Raw genomic sequence first — 7,540 nt, 5'->3', positions numbered from 1 at the left:
AGCGAGCGCAATTGCCCCCTATATGCCGCGCGGAAAATGACTCCCACGCGTTACGGGCCGCGATCGGCCAACTAAAAAAATTCTATAAAAACAAATTTAATACTGACAATCACCAAATTACTTGTGCTTTTCAATCAATATCTTATCTCTATGTGTACTAAATTTCTTTTAAAAACAAGTTACCGATGTTGAGTTAGAGCGTGATTAACGGGCAGGCCACCCGGCCGGCGAGCTACGCCCGCGGCGGGCACCATTTCCGCCGAACGCAAAAATGCGTTCCACACTTTGACCCCGTTTCCGCCGGATATTCCGAGGATTATGGTCCATGGAAACTTCATGAATGCATTATAGAGACTGTGGGGAGTATTTTGGTGTGTGCCGCAAATTTCTACGTCCAAGGTAAGTCTATTTATGACTATTTTAAAAACTTTGACCACGATTTTTCCCCCGATAGAATTAGATTATCTATTTGCGGCACCGGAAATACGATAGAACATGTTCTTAGCTTTATTTTGATACCAGATTTATAACATTTACTTTGGTATATACACGGCGGAAATCGCTATTTTCAGTGCTGTTCTTTGGCGGGAAGCCGCGCCGCGGGGCGTGGGAGGGGGGCGTGGCGAACGCAGTATTATTCACTGGCTCCTCACACGTTTCTTGCATAGAGAATTAAGTTAAGTGCTTACGTACTATGAGGCTAGATGGGATTTAGTTTTCAGAATCCTGTCTGATATCTTTTGGTAAGCCATTTGATTATAACTTTACATTTCTTCTCAGTTATGATGCCAGAGAACCTGTTGTGACTAGTGGACTTCTATCTTCTTCTTCTTCTCTGTACTTCTTCAAACCATACAAGTGACACAGAGGGAAGGAATTGGACAGGTGAGACAATGATTTGCAAGTTTCTTTTTTCTCTGGTGTTGAAAATTGTTATTCAATTTCACAACAATATAAAAGAATTAAAACACTTTCTACACAATCATGTACATCTATTTAGGTAAAGGAATAATTCAGTTGTGAATTTTTGTACTATCATTCAGTGTTTTCTTTGTTTTATTATCTTGTATATTATATCTTGCTAATTATTTTTGGTAATTTTACATAGGCACCATGGCCACAAATGGAGATATCCTAGAGTTCTGTGGACAACACAAACGACTCAAGGTGGGAGAGAAGATGGAACTGCTCAAGGACACATTCACATCCATTGACAGTAGGGTGGAAACTAAAGTACTCTGGAGCAGTATTTCACGCTTAGCAGGGAAATGGAAGAAATTGCTAAAGGAAGAAAAACACCAGGAACTGAAATCTTACTTAGATCAGACTTTCAATTCCCCAAAGCAAAGCCAAACTCCACAGTCTCGAGCTCCATGGACACAGAGAAAGAAGAAACTTGCAAAGCATCTGGAACAAGCAGGAATGGCCAACAAACATTTGAAGAGGAAGCTTTGTAGTGCAGAAGAATGGAAGAACAATATGCAGAGTGTGCAAACAGAGCTGGAGACATTGATTAGTGAATACACGTCAGCTGTACAAGAATGCAATAAGATCACTGAGGACACAGAAGAAAAAATGAAACTGATGAACAACAATGATGGTGAGCTGGAAAAGTACATCAAGGAATTAGAGAATGCTTTCGAATCTCAATCAAAAAAGTTACAAGACGCAACAGAAAAACTGAGCAGGTGGAATGTAAGGTACTTCAACAAAAGGGAGAAGGCAGAAAGAAAGAAGATCTCAATCTGTGAAGAAAAACTGAAACATCAAGATACACTTAAATCAGAGATGATGGCAAAGATTGAGGACTTAGAAGTCATCTGCAAAGACCTTACACACCGAATCACTGCTTCTACCCTCCACAAACCACACAGTAGACTGGTTGAGAAAACTGTCTGAAGAGGACAAAAAGCTCAAAAAATTGCTCCAGGATGCATAAAGAAACAGAAAGAATGAGAGCAGCACCGCCTCGAACTGCTAAGGCAGAAACAAGATGAGAAGGAAAGAAAGTTAAGAAGGGTATCCCAGGAGAAATCCAAGGTTTGTGAAGCAGTAAGACAAGAAGGCGATGAATGGAAAACTCAAGAGGAGGTTGAGCAGAGACTCAAAGCCATGAATTAATTAATAAGATTATGATTTATTATATTAATTATTGGAATAATTAATATGCAGATATGCTAATTACTTACAAAACAAGAATCAGTATGATAACTAATACTTGCTGGTCTCACTGTCATAGATTCCAATTAAGAAAGGATGCAAAGAAATGCCACTCTTGTACTTAAGGGGATGTGTTTTATCAAGAATATTATTTACCTAATTAATATGCAAATTAGTTAATTTCCAATATTTAAAAGAAAAATTTCTTTTGTCACCCATGCTGTGTCAGCTGCCAATTGTATATAACCTTTTCTTTAGAATGTAGAGCAGTATCTTAGTTATGAAAGCTGCAGTGAATAGGATACCGAGATTGAATTATGTATATTATTGTTATTTACATGATTGATATGCAAAACATTATAACACTAATTATCTACTAAAATAAAATACCTGAGATCATCTATTTGTTAGCTATATTGTGATAGCTGCTAGTTCAGTGGCTCTGTAGAGATGAGCATAAAAGAAATTGTGTATGTAGATGATGTCTATCCAGTTTGAAGGTTTTGTCTAATTAATATGCAAATATGCAAATCAGTCATTACATAAGAATTTAATTGCAACTGGCACTTTATTGACCTTGCAGTGACAGATGTCTGCCCTGGGGTAACCTTAATTAAGAGAGAAATGTAGCCTGGATGTGTAAAGGATACTTGAATAGTATGTGATATTTACCTAATTAGTATGCAGACATACTAATTTCAATAATTAACATAATCATTTACTAATTCTAGACTGTCTACGTGCTGGATTCTGTTATACAGTTACATCAACTTGAATGTCTGTTTGTGTTAAGAAAATAAATCTATGCTAATGATGCATATAGTGTGTGTGTAGTGTATTGATTTACACTAATTACAGGTCCCTCCGGTGCCATTTTGGCCCCATTGAACTAATGATTAAGGTTTTCCACAAAAATACCCAAATTAATTACTTCAAAATTTAATTTCTAGACTTATGTTCATCCGATTTTAAATCCGAAAACGGCATTTTGTTCGGGGCTGCAAGAGCTATAATTTAAGCTAGATTTCACAGTGCTATCACATTGGGAAAAAAATCAACTGTGCTAGCTAGCTTATCAGGAAAACACATTCTGAATGAACCATCAACAATGACTTCATTATTTCAGTGTTCCGAAAAATGGGAAGAAAGGCAGAGAATCACACCAGAACTAAGTATAAACTAAGTATAAAGTATAAAGCGTAAAAACCAACAAGAAGTACATTGTGTAGAATATGCACTATCATAGTTTTGCAAGACTTACATATGCTAATACATGTAGTATCTTTCTTTCTTTGCCATTGGCAAAAGGAAAAGAATTGCCTGAACAATGACAACGTTTAACGCCTAACAAGATTTGGTATTGCCACGCTTGCTGTTTACGCAGTGTGAGAAGTGATCGTAGGAGTGAACCTGGGTTATAATAGGATACATTCCAGGCTATCAAACTTACCCCTTCGCCTTGGAGTGCTCTAACGGGCTGACATACTCAGCTCTGGCAACATCCAAGTTTGCGTAGTTGCGTGGCAAGTTTCCCAAAACCTGTGAAGACAAGGGCAGGACAATCAAATTTTAGCAAATCAGAGGATTTCATCCAACCAGAACTTTGCGTAGTATACGGAAAGACAATAAGAATGGTGCGGTACAGTTAATATTGCTGGCTTGAATGTTCATCAGTCTCTAGTAGAAATCGTTACGAAGAAAAGGTAAACTACATGTAAGTTTTCAGCACAAAACTGGCCTCAACTTGCAAGAACAAAAGAATCTTTATGCATGAGAGTTTATGAAAACTTTTATCTAGCATTTGAGCAAAAGCAAAAGAAGCCATAATTTTTACATGTGGTCATTCTTTATCAGAGACGGGGGGCAAGCCATAAACTTTCTGCAACTTATGATCCACTGCTCATTGAATCACGTGTTATCTTTTCATGGCATCGCAGAAGCATTTTGCTGGACAGTTGGGTATTTGATTAAGTACATTTTTCTTTAAAAAATTACAGTTCATCTGACACTGTGCTTTCAGTAAACATTATCACTTGTAAGATACTCGAGTAAACGAGTAAAAAAGTCAACGAATGACTAAACCAATGAATACCTATAAACAGTGAAATTGGTGAAGTACCTGTTTGGATGCTTCTTGGTCTTGAGGCGTGACATCAAACGTTCCGGATGCTTCATCGTATGTCATCACAAAACCAAAGCAGGAGACCTGTGTTTGTAAATAGAAGTTTGTTAAACACATGTTCTGATAAATGTACATGTAACGTTACATCCTCCACCATTGTAAATAACTCGAAATAGAGCATTACGCAGCTCAGAGTCAAAATTATACAAGGCATCGGCGTACTACACGTGGGTTTGATAGTCACAAAACATCCAGTATAGCCCTAACATTTACACTCATGGTCCATGAAATAGGTCATGACTTGTTCTATTGGGGTCACATAGTGGAAAACAAAGATGTCACTGGTCACGCAATTTATAGTGCACGTTACCGTGGCCAGCAACCTTTAAATTCCTAAACGTGTTGTCAGTTAGATAATGAACACGTTGTCTGGCTGGACTTACCTTCTTGTTGTTGGTATCGCCACTCCCGCCATTGTTACGGCTGTTGTACATGTGCATTGGTGATCCGGCAGTGTGACAATTCCATCTGTTGATAAAAAAATCAGTTTTGTGGGTTGTTGCACCAATAACTATTTGAAAATCAAATAGTTTAGCAATTCACCACAAAGGTATCAGATACGTTTAGGGTAAAGATACCGGTTCAGAAAATTCAGGTACAGGTACAGTTTAGGTCCAGAGGACCAGGTCCAGGTCCGGACCTGAACCTGGACCGACCTAATCGTGAAAACTTGTGAATGGTTGATACTAGAAACAATAGTCCAAGTTTCTACAAAAGAATATATTTGGCGGAGTATTCGACTGCTATTGGCGTTTTAAAATCCACACTCTATAAGTTTGACTGTAGAAACTTAGTCGAATTGGCTTTAAACTCTACTCTACTTGCCTCTTGTTATTTTTTCTGAATCTGTAAGCGCCAAAACTTGTAAACCCCTGCCAATATAATCTATTCATTTCCTACTTGGTCCAAAACCGGTCTATTTATTTTGAGGGCTGTTTTTTTTTCGTACCGTTCCAACAAGAAAAATGATGTACTGGTACATCGTACCCGGGTATCCACCCGTAGATTAGTATGTACATTGTTGATGAGCTCTGTAAGGAATGTTTAGGTTCTTACTTTCCCCTGGCATAAACCAGGAAGGCCTCTGTGTTCTTTGTAATGTCGTCGTTGATGTTTTCAGGAATATCAAAGATGATCTGCAATTAAAACAGCAAAGTTATGATAGTGATATGAAAACCTTCAAGTTATTCTGGTTACCACAGTTGTATTTGTTAGGGAAAAACACACCAGGCTATGTGGACTATTCACAAACCTCCAGTTCTAAATCAAAAAGAAGTGAGCCATGCGTTGATAACTGACAAATAATTCACACTTGTAGGAATGATGAAACACTACGTTTCGCTCATTCGGTGCTTTCGCCGTTGCCCCCTACCTTATAAGTGTCCCCATTGATGAGTTCCAGCCATGTTGGGTAGGTAGTTCCTGAAGCGCCCCCCTTCACCTTCAACTCTTCAGTCGTACATCCAGGTTTGCCCCCCGTTAGGCGGAAATCCGTGGTGGGCACTGGTCCCTGTGGAGAAAAAAAGCCGGATCAGTCATCAGAGTTCTGAATACGCAGTGAGTTCATGAAAAGGTTTCATACACTAATTATTCCCATATGTTTACAAGGAATGCAACTTGGCAAGTTATTAGGACCAAGAAGCGTGTCAAGTGTCGTTCCTCTGAGCTGCGTCAATGGGATCCCTGTCAACAAAATCCTTCCGCCAACATTGATAAGGAAGGTGCTGATGAGAGACTAATATAAGATGCAACTCGATTCAAAGTTAGCTTTATTCACACACTGTGATTTTACAATCACGCCATTTTGGAAGAGAGTGACCCCTCGACCCTTAACACTGACAGTGACGTCACCACACAGTGGCTTTCAATGCCTATTTTTAAATCAGGGCCTGATGACTGTTCTAAGTTAGACTGCATCCAATGTAACATTTTGTCTGATCGCCACTGTTAAAAATATTCTGGAATACAGAAATCAAATTATTCATATTCATGCATGCAAGCATGTATGCCATTTACAAGTGCGTATGCCATTTTGACTGGACGTGGGTTAGACAATTTTTTTTGTTTGACCGGATAGTGAGTGAGTGTGTAACAGCCCTTGGAATTTGGATTACAATGGATACTATTTTGGATCATTTTTTTGTGTCAGCTTTGTGCCAAACTGGTAAACTATGTTTCTTAAAAGACAGGCACGGATATCATAATTGGTTCCAGTGGAACGGGAAAAAATAGAAAGTACAGTGTCACATACCTACGGATAACGGTAAAAACTGATTTTATCGTCTACAAATCAGATGTCAACTCTTTCGTTCCTGTCTGTAGTTCTAAACAGCATTAACCGTAGTAGTACTAGTTATTCTCCAGACATTGGTGATGGGTATCTCATAATGAATACATTCTAACCAGAGATGGAACATTGAACAAAATGGTATGCACCATACCTCTTCCATGTACATAACGATTGCTCTTTCCAGTGCGAGTCGTTTCTTGTCCAGTCCTTCTTGAAACTTGTCCACTGACGTGAAGTCACAATATCTGTGCAGATTCAAAATTTAGGATCAATCCTGACCTGAGAAATCACTAAGATATTTGCTGACTTCGTATAATCATGGCTTTGCCACACACCTAAATCAGACCTATTTTTAAAAATCTATTATCAATATCATATTGTTGCCAATTCAAGATAGATCTTCAAATTACAGTGCATCCCAACTAGCTTCACGATTAATCATCTTCTACAAATGTCAGAATTACCGTTTCTCAGTTACAGCTTCCATCACTCCTTTGCTGTTGTTCACCAGCTTCTTCACCTCATAGTACTTTCTTCCTGTGGTGTCTTCGGTCTTCAGGCTGTGGATTTGTTTGCAGAATATGGAAGTTAATACAAGTTAGAACACTCGAATCTTGTAAGAACCTTACAAAATAACTTAGAAGATTCTATTGCCAAATTCTTCCCTACAATCCACTGTCCAACATTCAGGCCATTAGGCCAAAGTACCATAAAAGATGTTAGGATTTTCAGTACAAAGATAATATTACTTTTATCTTTGTTTATGGAGTTAATGCCGCAGCACATATTTTAAGTTATTCAAATCGGAATGATGTGTAACAAAGCTCACTTTTCACTGAAGCAGCCGTCTGCAGCATCACTGATGTCAAAAGGGAAGAGAAGTTTGTAGTTCATGTCCAACAGCTCCG

General features: G+C 38.5%; 1 long non-coding RNA gene across 1 annotated transcript; it reads left to right on the top strand.

Annotated features, from left to right (window-relative positions):
- Positions 1-2,978, top strand: LOC118423343. Its single transcript, XR_004832028.1, has 3 exons — positions 1-399; positions 781-885; positions 1,109-2,978. It is a non-coding gene; the product is annotated as an uncharacterized LOC118423343 (long non-coding RNA).
- Positions 2,979-7,540: the final 4,562 nt, after the last annotated feature.

This window comes from Branchiostoma floridae, chromosome 9 (assembly GCF_000003815.2).
Source record: "Branchiostoma floridae strain S238N-H82 chromosome 9, Bfl_VNyyK, whole genome shotgun sequence".
Lineage (NCBI taxonomy): Eukaryota > Metazoa > Chordata > Leptocardii > Amphioxiformes > Branchiostomatidae > Branchiostoma > Branchiostoma floridae.
The sequence above is the reverse complement of the archived record's forward strand: the minus strand, read 5'-3'. Positions and strand labels throughout refer to the sequence as shown.